This window comes from Cricetulus griseus, chromosome 3 (genome assembly GCF_003668045.3).
Source record: "Cricetulus griseus strain 17A/GY chromosome 3, alternate assembly CriGri-PICRH-1.0, whole genome shotgun sequence".
NCBI classification, from domain to species: Eukaryota; Metazoa; Chordata; class Mammalia; order Rodentia; family Cricetidae; genus Cricetulus; species Cricetulus griseus.
In genome coordinates, this window is record NC_048596.1 from 281,872,045 (window position 1) to 281,887,453 (window position 15,409).

Here is a 15,409-nt window from a genome sequence, read left to right on the forward strand (position 1 = left end):
ATTCCCGGCACCCACAGGGTGGCTCTCAACCATTCTTAACGAGATCTGGTGCTCTCTGAAGACGGAAGACTGTATACATAATAAATGAATAAAATCTTTAAAAAAAAGAAAAGAAAAGAGAAAAGAAAAGTGGAATCAGCTGGGCGGTGGTGTCGCACGCCAGCACTTGGGAGGCAGAGGCAGGTGGACCCTTGTGAGTTCGAGGCCAACCTGGTCTACAAAGTGAGTTCCAGAACAGCCAGGGCTGTTAGACAGAAAAGCCCTGTCTTGAAAAACCAGAAAAGTGTAATCAGGAGTTCAAGGTATCCTTGATTTACATAAGTTCAAGGCTGAGACCTTTTCTCAGAAACAAGACCTTAGTTTCAAGTAAAGGTGTAGTCCAGCGCTGCTTAGTAGCAAAAGGCCAGTGGCTCCATTGCCAATACACACACAGTCTAGCAAGACTATTAGGGAGCACGTTGGGGCTGGTTACTTATGCAGTCCCCTCTCACCAAGCTCTTGACTATGAAGTACCAGTTGAGTGGTACTAATCCCAAGAGTGACAATCCTATAATGAAATATCGTGAAGTCTGCCAAGAAAGAAGCTGATCTCTGAATTTGCTCTCTTTTGTACCTGCTTGCTTTGAAAAAGATTTGTTTCATAAATGACGGCTTTGCAGAACTTCTGATTGAAAACTGGCTTTCAGTGTAACCATAGCGAGGGTGACTGTGTTATTAAACTCCCTCTATTCAAGATTTTTCAGAAATGACTGCTTAAAAAAAAAAAGTCCTAAAAGATGGGCACGCTGGTTGGTTTTTAACTGATATAAATGTAGACTTATCTGGAAAGAGAATCTTGACCGAGTGGTTGCGTTCATCAGACTGGCAAGCCTGTGGAGGCATTTTCTTGACTAAAGGTTGATGCAGAAGGCCTACCTCACTGTGGGTGATGCCATCCCATATGCAGATGGTCCTCATTTGTGTAAGAAAGCAGGCTGAGTAAGCCGTAAGAGCAATGCAGTAAGCGAGTTCCTCCATGGTCTCTGCCTGAGTTCTGCCTTCTCTCAGTGATAGAATCTGACCTGAGGAATTTTCAGCTAAAATAAATCCTCTTCTCCCCAAATTGCTTTGGGTTATGGTATTAATCACAGCAATGTAGTTGTTTCACTACAACAACTGACTCAGGTCAGACAGCAGTAGGCCAGGGGAGTGTGGTCAGATTGTATCACGAGCCTGTAGGTTGCTGGGAATTGACCTCAGGATCTCTGGAAGAGCAGCCAGTGATCTTAACCTCTGAGCCATCTCTCCAGCCCCCTTATTTTTCTATTTAAGTCATTTCAGAGGGGATTTACCTCAATATTTACCTCATTTCAAAACAAAAATTTTCCCGAAGAAACATTTTCAACCAATTTCAGGCCTTCTTAAACTTTTTTTTTTCACCTGAGACCACTTTGCCCATAGAATTATTATATATACGTGTGTGTGTATTGCTTGTTTTTTGAGACAGGGTTTCTCTTGTGTAGCTTTGAAGCCTGTCCTGGAACTCGATTTGTAGACCAAGCTGGTCTCAAACCAACAGAGAGATCCACCTGCCTCTGCCTCTACCTCCCGAGTGCTGGGTTAAAGGTGTGCACTACCACCACCAATCGGCTTAGAATTTTTTTATTAATTTAGGTAAGATGGGGTTGTATAAAATAGGTATACAAATAAAATATGTACTGGTAAATCAGAAGGAAAATTACTTTTAAGCAATTCTTTGGCATACATGCAAGCTTTACCATTAAAGGCTAAACTGAAGTTGCCTACTAACTAGATGGATGTGTCTGGTTATTTTCACATAAAGAATGAATTTTTGGGTGAATATCTGGTAATGCAGGACACAAAGCATCTTCGAGATTTCAGAATTCATCAACGTTTTGATTTTACTGTCAACATGCTGAAAACATGGCATTTTTACATAAACATACAGTACAAAAATGGCACAGATGTTTAGTCATTTCAGAAACTGTCTCAATCCTGTCCCAATCAAGACAAAACTCTGATTGTTTTAACAAACTCAAGTCAGCAATTTTTAAAATCAATATTCTACCGTAACACAATCTAAAGACAGACTATGAGAGAGAGAGAGAGAGAGAGAGAGAGACTATTTGACACATACACGATGAGGATGGCATCCGAAACTATTACTAAAGTCTTTGCTTTCTATAATTAATGTCTGTGAGAGAAGAGAACTGAACATGCAGCAGACCCTGCAATGCAAGTGGTGTTCCAGGCAGAGAAGTATGCACAGACAAAACAAAACCAAGGACGCAATGAAGCCACTCAGAAAACACAAGCAAGGGCTACCAAGAACACCTCATGGTCATTCTGGTTTGATTCTGAAATAGTATTTGCTCACTGCACACTTTAGAAACTTTTTCACTAGTGCCATTTTTCAGCTACCCTGATATTCAGCACCCAGCTCTGCATGAAGTAGCACTCCACACATTAGGAAGCCGAACCTTCGTTATTAAAACAAGGTCTTTTTGTTTGCTCATTTTTTTCAAGAAAAATTGGCCACTGCCTCCATGCACCGCCACCACCCTGATTTTTAAAAATGGAAACCAGGGCAAAACACTTGAAGAGAGTTGACCAAAGAAAATAAATGGCCTGTAGATGAAAAGAAGTACTAAAAAAAAAAATTATTTTAGAGCAATGCAAATTAAAATCACAATGAAGTAGCACTTCACATCCACTGGAAAGGCTAAAATTAGAAATAACAATGCTACTTGTCGGAAAAGATGTAGAGCCATCATCACATTCATATAGCACTAAAAACCATAAAATAATATTAACATCCATTAATACAGGAAAGTGTCAAACTGGGGGCCTGACTTTCCTGCAAACAAGCCTTCCATGTAACAAAGGTCTCAAAGGAAAAGCTGTTTGTGGGCAGAGAAAGAACACACCCACCCAGCTTCCCTGTGCTCATGCCCAGAGCTGACTGACTACTGTCATGTCCCTGAATCATATACTGACCAGGCCCATTATTCTGTGGAATTTAAGAAGGCCCTTAAGCAGCAATGCCCTTGGGGCTTTCCAAACACCTGCCCTAACCCAAATCAGAAAAAACTCAGTCTCTTAGCATAACCTGATAATGTCAATTGACCTTGGACCCACTTCTCCTTATGGTACCACACACGTATCCACACACACACACATACACACACTGGTATACACACACTCACACATGTACACACACATATACACTCACACGTGTACACACACACACGTATCCACACACACACACGTATACACACACACACGTATACACACACACACACACACACACACACACACACACACACACACACACACCCCCACCCCACAAAAAGACCTTTGTTTTCCCTGGACTGACTCAAGTTTTATTTCCATCCTCCCAAGTCCCTTTAGCCAAAAGGACAATCCAATTCTGTGCCTTTATCAGCTTCAGCTATCAATCTGACATAAACCTAGATTTGCTTGGGAAGAGGAATCTCAACTGAAGAATTGTCCCCATCAGATTGGCCTTTCTTAATTGCTAACTGATGTGGAAGGGCCCAGCCCACTGTGTTAGTGCCATCCCTAGGCACTACCATGACCTCCAGTTCTTATTTGAGCTCCTGCCCTACGTTATTCAGATAGTGGACTGTGACCTGTAAACTGAAATAAACCCTTTCCTCCCCAAGTTTATTTTGGTTGTGATGTTATCACAGCAACAGAAAAGCAAACTAAAACACTCAAACCTAACCTCACTTCTCCCTAACCCTAACAGACAGAGAGACTCAGGAAAGAAGCAGCTTCCATGTTAGAGCCCCCACTGATAGTGGTGGGGGTGCAAACTGGTGGAGAATGAGTAAAGTGAATGCCCAACACTGGCCTCTGGCCCCCACCCACCTGCACACACCTGAATGCTCACCTGTACACATGTGAGCACATACATACACATAGAACCCCACTGGAAATGTTTAGCAGTCTCTTGCAAGTTACTTAACTTTCCCTTTGACCACAATACTCTACCTCTTTGTGAATACCCAAGAAATGTTCCAAGTGTCTACAAAATGACAGGTATACAAACATTCACAAAAGCTTTGTCACAGACAACAACTAGAAGCAACCCAGACACCACCAGGAAGAGAGCAAGGGCTCCCCCACTGGAACACTACTCCAGCAACAACCAAAGATGCAGGTATATAATGTTCAGACCAACACCCACATCTACCTCAGGCAGAGAAGTTCACGCTTCAGGGCTCTGTACACACCAAGTTCAACCCCAGGTAAAACTGGCCCACGGGATTAGAAACTGACAGTGACCAGGGTTGAGTATGGGACAAGTGGAAAGGGACCCAAGGGAAGAGTGTTAACAGTAATGGCTCATGGGTGTATACACTTGATAAGACTCAAACTATACATCTCAATGCATGTAAGCTTTATTTTATAATTTCAAGGAGCAGAAGGTGAGAAGGTAGCTTAAGAAAGAATCTCATGGGATCCTGAGATAGCTAAGCAGTTAAGAGCTATACTGCTCTTGCAGAAGAATTGAGTTTGGTTCCTAGTACCTACATCAGGTGGCTCACAAACACCTGCAACTCCAGTTCCAGGGGATCCAATGTCCTCTTCTGGCATCCACTGGTACTCACATACATAAGAAAACACCAAACAAACACATACACATAAACTTAAAAATTAAATTTAAAAATTAAAGAATCTTTACTACTTTTAGACTTGTGAAAAAAAAGTAAATACGAAGTGTTCTATATTGAACACAATGAAGGATAATCTTAACCTAATTATCCTAAAGTCCTAAATAATAAATTATATTGCAACCTAAAACTAGAAAAGACAATGAGCTGGGAATCAATTGAGAGAGACCTACAGCCTCCCTGGGCAGCAAAGCAAACACAAGGAGCTGGGCTTTCCTGCCACTCTGGAGGCCTTGGGGGCATGAATCTTGACCCCCCCATTACTGAGCTTCTCAGCCTTAGGGATCCCCTACCCAGCACAGGCACACACAGGCACTCAACCAACACCTGTTTAGTGACCAGATGGAAAGACAAGTGAAGCTGAGCAAAAGGAAAGAGTCCATCCTGGTGTAAGCACTCGACTCGCTCATCTCCACACCCAGCAGTTAACGATAAAGGCACAGTAACCCCCATTTCACCATAAGGAGTGTCACCATACTGCAGGAATGAAAATATCCTAAAGAGACATTGTGCCCTCCCTTTTGCTATCATACTCCAAGAAATTGGTACTTCCCTAGAAAACCACGTTGAAAAAAGGGAGAGACTGCAGTTTAGGGCCAGTCAGAGGAGGAATTTTCTGATAACTGAATTGGCTTTTGGTAGAATCTGGAGCCTAGATTGAAGGGACTCTAGCCAGTCTCAGAATGGAAAACATGGCTCTATCAGGCCTTGCCCTTCTCCTCTAAAAACAGATTCCATCCCTGAAGCTGGCCACCAAGGTCTAGTCCTTTACCTGGCCACTTCCTCCTCAGAGGCTGACTAGCAAAGTCCATCTATCAAAGTACTGAAGTCCAGCAATCAAAACCCCCCTTTGGCTGCTCTAATTAACATTCCCAATCAAAATGTAATGCCTCATCCTAACACAGAGTTTCCCTTTTACTTTTATAAACTGCCATTTGTCTATGGGTCACGTTTGTCTATACTCTACCCAAAGTCTATACTCTACTTTGCCACTGCTCCTCCTACCTTCCCTCCCTCGCCAGGAAAAACTTTCCTTCCCCCTCTCTCTCCCTTGTCCATTTTCCCTTTCTCCCTCATCCTCTATCTCCTGTCTTTGCCTCTTATTCCCTGCCTTTGTCCCAAAGGACAAATGTCCTTTGTGCTAAGAATTTGGTCTTGGGGTGTCTTGTGCCATAGAGAATGACGATGGTGGGATCATACCTCAACCAGTCTTGCTTAGTTAAGCATACCTTGCACCTGGTCTCACTATGTAGCCCTGGCTGGCCTAGTAGAACTTGCTAGGTAGATTCAAGATGGCTTGGAAGTCACAGAGCACCTGCCTCTGCCTCCAGAGTGCAGAGATTAAATAAAGGTGTGTGCCTCTTAGACCAAACTTGGACCCATATTTAAACCTAAATTTCATATCAGAACCCTAGAATATGGACTTGGGGGACCTCACTGGATCTCTTCCTCTTCTCATTGTGACCACATTGAATAAATTTCTTTTTCTGCTTTTCACTATGACTCATTTGTTTAACTGACCTACCAAGAACAAACAGGTGGCCAAAGGCTGGCTTCTCAGGGCTGCCAGGACCCAGACCCTGAACCTATAGTAACAGCAGAAAGCATCAAGGAAGACAAAATAACTGTACGTCACTTGGCTTGTGACATCTGGATAAATCAAAGCTCTGACCCTTCAGAACCACCCCATACAGTTAGAACTGACTGGGGAGAGGGGGAGACATGTGCAGCTAGAGCTAAGAAAAAACAAAAAGACAGTCTTTTCTTTTCTTGGCACAGGGTCTCATGTAGTACAGGCTGGCTCAGCCTGACCTTGGATTTCTGATGTTCCCAATGCTGAGTACAGGACAGGCATGCACCACCTTGACTGGCTGATGTAATGCAGAGGATAGAATTCTGGGCTTTGAACGTGCTAAGCAAGCACTACCTGCCTTGTCCTCAGCTCATTTCTGATGACTGCATCACAGCATGACTTCTGTGAATGCCTGGTGGTAAGTAATTAAGTAGCTCGGGGAAGCAAATTCCACACCAAACTGCCTGTTTTGGATCAGATGGCATGCAAGAATTTTTGAAGACAAGGTAGGATAGGGGCAATGAAATCCACGAAATTCCTCGTGTCTTAAGGAAGCTGTGCTCCAGAGGACACACTGGTGGAGTGAAAGCAAAAGGCGGCAGGTGGTGTGCCCACCAAGAGCCCTCCACCATCAACCCAGATGGCTAAGCCATGCTGCTCTGTCAGGCATCCCCACCTTTATTTACAGGTCACTTAATTACAAATGATTTCCCTGTGGTGCCATTTAGCTCCCTGCCACAGCCGCTGTGCTTCACAGGCCTGGCATCAGCTCCACAGGAAGTGGGAAGCCAAAGGCTACTAAGACAAGCTGTGTGCATGCTTTGATCTTTTTTTTTTTTTTTTAAGAACAAAAAGCTCTGTACATATTTTTCAAGTTGATGTGACAATGTAGAGTTGGCCCATGTGAAACATGATGGTCCCCTGGCTCCCAGCAACCCCCAAGAGACCATCTATTCAGATAGTATTAGATTTCAGAGCTGAGGATGCCGTGACACACTCACCTCCACACAGATACACAACAAATAAATTTAATTAATTTTTACAAAGAATAAACATGAAAACTTTGAATGTATGTTCCTGGGCATTGAACCCAGAGCCTTGTGCATGCTAAACAAGTGCTCTACCACTGAGCTATCCATGCCCTCTTTATTCCGAGACAGAGTCTCACGTGGTTAACTTGCAACCCTCCTGTCCCCAAACTTGTCCCTGAAAACACCCCAATATTTCTAAATCATTAGGGGCGATTCTGTCTTTTTGAATGGTTCCCAGGCAGTATCATCAAGTGTGACCAGAAATCACCATGAACTGACACACATGAATGTGTTTAAGAACCCATAACAGTAACTGCACCCTTAAATCAGGGCTCAGGCTTAAATGGGTAGGTAAAATGAGAAGGACTGATTAATCTAGTAGTTCTAAAGCTGCCAACTGATATTCAGTAGAATAAGGTAAATTGTATCTCATGCTTCCAAAGTCAAAACTTCATAGTCTCTGGACCCGGATACCAGGAGAAAGCTTCTGTTTTGTTCAATTACACGTCTGACAGTGTGAGCAGTAAGTCTATTTTCCTTGTACTAAGAAAGAATGAATTCTTCCCAAAGGAAACAAAGCATGAAGCTAGGCTTCGGTGAGTAAGAGAATGCAACCAAAAAGGTACCAGTGGAAGGCAGTATTTAGTTGCTAAATCACATCCTGTAACCCATGACATCCCTACTTCCTGCCTCTATAACTTCAGACAAGCTTGTCACATACAGCGCATCAAGTCCTGAGCAGTTAAACCTGGAGGACGTCTATCTTGCAACAGTTCCAAGAATGCCTAACAGTTGTTATCTAGCTTGTTAGAAAACAGACTTAAGGTTGGCTTCATACACTTGCACACACTCCATTTAGCTAAGAACAAAGAGTTCCTGGAAATGGAACTTGACTCTGAATCCTCTGAGTCTCCATGGAGACCCAGTTCCTGGCACTGCACCTTGGCAATGGTTTGATTCTTCCAGTCTTGCCACATTCACCACAGTCAAGATCTGCCTGCTCATCAACGTTCTGGGTGCTCCTCACACAACTGCTAACACAACCTTCAAGCAACAGTAACTTTTACAAGACCTTCTGTAAAAAAACAAAAACAAAAACAAAAACAAAAAACCATCTTCTAGGTCCTTATTACCTAGACTCCTTACACACTTCACAGAAGACTTCACCTCAGAGATGCTAGTCTCATTAATGACTGCTGATCCTTCAGCCCCAGCTAGCCAGCATTGATTGTCCCAGTAAATCAAAGGTTTCACTTCACTGACTGTGGTCTCCTGTTAATCTCCGCTGATTCTTCAGCCCCAATGGACTAGAACTCAAGACTTTCCCCCCCCTCCCTCCTTCCCCTCAACTCAATGTTGTGTAACATATCCTCTCAGATTGAAGCATTCCATCCTACACAGAAGCTTTTAAAAACAGGAAGGTAAAAGCTGGACACACATGCCTTTACTCCCAGCCCTCCAGAGACAGAGTCAGGCGTTTCTTGGAGTTAAGAGGCCAGCAAGGTCTACAGAGGGAGTTCCAGATCCTGTCTCAAAAAACCAAAAACACCAAACACAGGAAAGCAACTCAAAATAACTTCAGGAAGTCCCTGAAACTGACAAGATACACTAGGCTCCTCTCTGCCAGAGTAAACAAAAGCTGAGAGAGCCTCTCAAAGACAATCGAAGCTGCAAAAGAAGACTGAAACCAGGTAAGCTGCCCAGGAAAAGAAGAAACTAGCCTTGGCTGCCTGAAAGGGATTTAGACCAACTGAGGCACCTGGAAAGGACTCTCTCCAACCTGCTGAGCTGCTAGCAGTCCAAGCTTATGTGAACCCACGATAGGGTGGGGGCTTTAAGTGATACAACCATCTTTGGGTCATTTCTGCTTAGGTACTTCGATGCCCCCCCCCACCAACAGGATCCACTCAGTTCCCAGCTGCCCTGCCACCCCTCCCCACCTCCGCGTGCAGAGGCAGCCATCCTCTTGAGTTTCCCCAATAAATCTCTTGTGTGAGGTTTGTTATGTGGTGTGGCTTTATGATATTCCTTGGATCCTAACTGCCCGAAAACCTTTCACCTCGGAGCTGCAATACTTACACCAATATTCTTGTAAGTAACCCCAATAAAACTCATTGGTTCAGCCAGGAGGTGGTGGCTCACACCTTTAATCCTGGCACTTGGGAGGCAGAGGCAGGGGGATCTCTGTGTGTTCTGAGCTAGCCTGGTCTACAAAGGGAGTTACAGAACAGGCTCCAAAGCTACACAAAAAACCCTGTCTCAAAACACAAACAAAAAAAACCTCGTTGGTTCACCAAATTGAATCAAAGACTCCACACTTTCAGCCTGTCATGAGTTCCCTATCTGGGGTGAGAAGACACTTGTGTTTGCATATCTCTAGGAGAAGTCTTGTCACACAACACCCACAGATTCTTAATTCAAATTATCACATAAACAGCCGGGGAGTGATGGCACACGCCAGACAGGCAGATCTCTGTGAGTTCAAGGCCAGCCTGCTCTACAGAGAGAGTTCCAGGACAAGCTCCTAAGCTAGACACTTTTTGTGTGTGTGCAAGACGCAGCCTTTTATTGGTCTAACCCACATGCTTAGTAATGCGCTTGGGCAGCCTTCTCCACCTGCCCTCCAGCCTTCCCTCTGTTGACAGCTCCTGGCTTGCCCCTGGAGAGAGCAGTGTGCTGGGCAGGAGTGGCAGACATTCAGGTGGGGCCTGAAGGGGGCTCAAGGTGTTGGAGAGACTGTGGGGCCCAGGGGCAGAGGGAGGCCAGCACCAAGCACAGCCCCTGCCTGCCTGACAGGATTGAGGGGGTCAGGAGGGGATATCTCTGCCAGCAGCTCCACCGCGCCCTCCGTGTCCTCAGCATCTCTCGGATGTTGTCCTCAGCTTCCTGAACACTCCGCTCCAGGAAGGACTTTTTCTGCGCCAGCTCTTTAACAGCTGGTTGTGAATTGCTTCCTTGGATTGTAGAATAAACATTCTTCCTACACCTTCATACATGTTAGTCTCATCTACCAGCGAAGTGATCTCTGTGTCTGTAAGGTGTACATGCTTTTTCATTCTGTTTAGCTGTTCAATCTGTATGTCTGCAAGCTTCACCTTCTGTTGAGTATCAATAACTTTGGCCTGAAGCTCTGTGAAGGCCTTCTTCAACTCCAGATCCACGGGGGCCGCCATATTGGAGCTCTCTATGCACCTGTCCACAGACACTCTTCATCATCTCTACGTCTTTCAGAATTTCAAAACACAGGCTCATCCTTTGTACCTCTCAACACCACCTCCCAGGCTCCTACACAACAGTTGGCTAAGTTCCAAGCATTCAAGGGTCTTCTAGCCTAAAGTTCCAGACACTTCCGTGACCTTCCTTCCCAAATCATAGCTAGGTGTATCACAGCAACAGTCTACTGTGGGACCAACTCTGTTCTACTTTTGCTCTCTGTTGCTGTGACAAACACCATGCCAAGCAGCTTGGAGAGGAAAGAGTTTGTTTCAGCTTGTATGCAGACTATCAGAGTTTTTGTCTAGGCAGGAATTAGACAGAGACCATGGAAGAATGATGCCTACTCTCCAGGCTCACTTTCAGCTACCTTTTTTTTTTTTTTTTTTTTTTTTTTTGAGACAGGGTGGTTTCTTTGTGTAGCTTTGGAGCCTATTCAGGCACTCGCTCTAGAGACCAGGCTGGCCTCGAACTCACAGAGATCCACCTGCCTCTGGCTCCCGAGTTCTGGGATTAAAGGTGTGCACCACCAATGCCCGGCTCAGCTACCTCTTATACCTACCAGGATCACCTGAGCAGGGTGACACCACCTACTGTGGCCTGTGCCCACCCACATCAACCTGCCTGCATGCCAATCTAATAGAGACATTTTTCTCAGCTGGGGTTCCCTCTTCTCAGAAGTGTGTCCAGTTGATGGGGGGTGGGGGGGCAAACCAGCACACATGAATTCTTGAAAAAGAGCCTTGTTAGGTTTACACTGTCAACATCCAACTTGGTATTATTCTCCCATTGGTCCAAAATGCCAACTAGCAAGACACAACACAGTGACAATATAACATTCCCTGGGGGCAAAGGGTGCAATAAAAAGTTAAAGCATCATAATAAAAAAACAGGGAGGGAAAACCTAACTACCTAACTAATCGTAGTACTTTAAGAATCTCACCCAGGGACTAGCATTTAGGCTCAGCAGTAGAGTGCAAGCTTAACATATATATGAACTTGAGTCAATTCTTAGTACTACCAAAAATTAAAAAAAGGAACAGAAAAGGCTATGGGTGGTTAACAGGCCTTTAATCCCAGCACTTGGGAGGCAGAGGCAGTTGGGATCTGTGAGTTCTAGGCCTGCCTTAGTCACACAGTGAGTAGAAAACAATCAAGGCCAACCTCAGCTACTCATTGAGTTACACAGTGAGTTCAGGGCTAGCCTGAGCTACATGAGGCCTTGTCTAAAAAGGGAAAACCTAACCCCCTCCCCAATCTAGCACAATTCAACTGCCAACATTCCTTATAAGGCTTTCTCTACCTAGGAGACTGTTTGGCCCACCATGACAACTCCCCAAAACTGTCACCAGTACCCTCAGGCAATGACTGAGTTACTGGAGTGCAAATACAGAAGACCCCTGAACACTCTGGTAACTGCAGGCTAGACCCCAAGCTGGACTCCAGGTCTCTACAACAGCAGCAACTTACTAGACAATGGTGCTTGCTGGTTGCAGTTCTACACATGCCTGTTTATTTTCAGTAACTGCTTCAAAGACCATGTAATTGCTACAAAGCAACACTGCCTAAGGTTTTATGTTACAAAAAAAAAAGTGGTCTTACTAAAAGTTACTCACAGCATAAATCTCATATTTCATGCTTATTTCACTAGCTCATAAACTAAAATTAGACTGATATACAAAATTAAGGACAGCCCCGGCACAAAGTCAACCAACTTGAAAGCAAACAAACAAAAAACAGCATTCCTGTTAGATGGGTGCTGGGTATTCAAATTTGTGGACTAAAGTATGCTGCTAAGTAAATACCATCTAGTTACCCTCTCAGTATCCATGTAGCTTTTAAAAATGGAGTTCCTAACTCAAAGCTTCAATTAACATTTTACAGAAGAAGCACCTGCACTAGAAAGGCTGAGGCAGGAGGATTATGATTTTGAGCCAGTCTGGGCTATATAAGTGATGCCCTTTCTCAAAAGGATGAAGAAGAATCCATGGGTGTGCTTCTTTTCAAAATATCTCACACCTTCATTTTGAAATTATCAAAATTTTCTGATTAAGGAAGAATTCCTGGGGAAATACATCTTTAATCCCAGCATTCTGGTGGAGGAAAAAGGATCAGAAATTCAAGGTCATCCTTGACTATATTAAATTTGAAGCTAGCCTGGGCACATGGAACCTTTTTCAAAAATTAAATGAGTAAATAATAAATAAAATCAGTTCCTGGCTAGCTCTAGAGGGAAAATAAGAAAATCTGTAGAGCCAGCTGCCAAGTCTGACAGCCTGAGTTTGACCCCAAGGCCCTCGCTCAGGGCAGGTGTTGGCACATACACTCACACACTTAATAATGGTTAAAAAAAAAAATGTTTAGCTGGGGGATGCTGGCACATGCCCTTAATCCCAGCACTCAGGAGCCAGAGGCAGGCAAATTTCTTTCAATTTGAGGCTAGCCTGGTCTATAAAGCAAGTTCCAGGACAGCCTGGGTTACATAGTGAGACCCTGTCTCAAAAAAAAATTTAATTAAGAAGAAAGGAAAGGAAAGGAAAAGTCAGTCTGAAAACACCAGCTCAAACTTCCAGGTATTCCATCACCCCAAGGCATCCAGTGCCTAGTGCCCTCTCCCCTTACACCAAACCACACCTAGTCTTTCCCAGCGCCCTTGCTGAGTCTCTGCAGCTGCCAGTTCTCCCTGCAGTCACTGCAAAGATGAAACAGGAAAATGCATTCGGATGGGTCTTGATTGAATTTGTGCTTTAGATTCTTTCAGTTTCAATGATTTAAAATGAGAACACATTAACAGTGGAGTTAAAAAAATCCACACTCAGCTGCGTTCCTAGCTTTGTATACCAAGCCTTGCTGATATTTCAGTATCAAAAGAAGAAACGCATGTTAAGATGCTTCAGTTTCATGTATGAGGTACTTCCAACAAACCACTTAAGACACTATTTCAACAACAAATTCCAAATGCAGTTTGAGAACATCTTCCATAAAGTTAAGAACATAATTTTAATTCCATCACACATGCTTGTCAGAGCAATTCCCCCTTGGCACCCTAAAAGAGGGGGCTGTAAAGACGGCTTAGCAGTTAAGGGCACTGACTGCTCTCCGAGGTTCAATCCCCATCATCCACAGGGCAGCTCACTTTATGAAACTCCCAAGATATGACACCCTCACACATATACACATGCAGGCAAAACACTAATGCACATACAATAAAAATAAATTTTAAAAAAGAATGTGGAAGTCAGGGTGTTCTGCTCAGCTACTGAAATACTTAGCAACTTAGTATTTAGTGGCTCCTACTTAAGAAACCAAAAGCAACTTGAGGAGGCAGATTCCATCTTCCATCTCCAGATGACAAGTCTATCACTGAGGCAACTCTAGGCAAAATCTGAAGGCAAAACCTTGCAGAGGAACCTGTAGCCACGCCTGGCTCCGTATTGGTAATTTCCCACTATAAAACCTGAAGCCACATAACTGAGTCCTGGTTACCTGTCTGTCTTCACCAAGACGACTAGGACGACCCTATTGCTCTCAGTGTTCCGAGATAAAGGACAGTTCTTCCACATCTATCATTAACCAAGAAAATGCCCCATAGTCAAGCAAGCCCATAAGCCAATCTGATGAAAGCAATTCCTCAATTAAGATTCACTTTCAGATAACTCTAGCTTGCATCTAACAAGAACAAGAGTAAAGCATAAAAGAATGACTTTTAGCTGGGGGATGGTGGCGCATTCCTTTAATCCCAGCACTTGGGAGGCAGAGGCTGGCGGATCAAGAACAACCTGGTCTACAAGAGCTAGTTCCAGGATAGCCTCCAAAGCCACAGAGAAACGCTGTCTTGAAAGCCTCCCTCCACAAAAAGGAATGACTTATTTAAAGTATAACACACACACACACACACACACACACACACACACACACACACACACACAGAAACACATGAAGACACACCGTAAAATAGGTCATTTTCACCAGACACCAAACAGGAATGGTCGAGTGACACTTCCAACATAAAACTGTCTCAAACTGATACTTTAAAGAACAAAGCCACATGGTGAAGTCCTTGTTAATGGTCTTTTCTGAGATGACTAAGAATCTACTGCTCTCTGCTCTCCTACTCAGAGATAAGGGACATGCTATTGCAAATCTTCCAGTCTTCTGCCCCCCTCCCTCAGTAACACTTGGTCCAATTCCTTCCTCATAGCAATTGTGCAATAAATCCTCATTAAATGGATATTTTAATTAACTCCATAGAATAATCCATACAGATGAGCAAAACACAGAGAATGATTCAGCGGAGATGGTCCTAAAATAGAGAGCCTTGCAGAATTTGAAATTCCTATAAATGATATTAAAGCATTATGGATTGGGTATAAAAAGATCAATGTCATAAACTGCACAGCAGAGCTGAGAACAATTTCACTTTCAAATGAGAACCTGAAGGAACAACAAATTCCAGTGACATCAGGAACAAGATGTTTTGCTTTTGTGAAAAGTAGGCTGCCGACAGAATTTTAATAGGATGAAAGCGAACTACCTGGGAAATGGAGCCAGTGAAAGCTGGGGGTCTAGAATTAATTCCAGCCCAGCTTCCTGTGCTTTCCAGACAAATGGACAAAACCTGACTGGTGAACAAGGCATCCTCCGCTCCTCTGGAACATAAACTGATACTAAGAACTGTACAGGGCTAGAGAGATGGCTCAGTGATTAAGTTCAGTTACTGCTTTTTTCTTTTCTTTTTTTTTTTTTTTTTTTTCCTTGGTTTTTAGAAACAGGATTTCTCTGTGGCTTTGGAGGCTGCCCCAGAACTAGCTCTTGTAGACCAGGCTGGTCTTGAACTCACAGAGATCCACCTGCCTCTGCCTCCCGAGTGCTGGGATTGAAGGCGTGTACCA

General features: G+C 43.8%; 1 protein-coding gene and 1 pseudogene across 12 annotated transcripts in view; both read right to left on the reverse strand.

Annotated features, from left to right (window-relative positions):
- Positions 1-15,409, reverse strand: part of Cdc14b (cell division cycle 14B) — a 96,047-nt gene that overhangs the window by 69,321 nt on the left and 11,317 nt on the right. The window lies entirely within an intron of this gene.
- Positions 9,285-10,878, reverse strand: LOC100760343 (annotated as a pseudogene).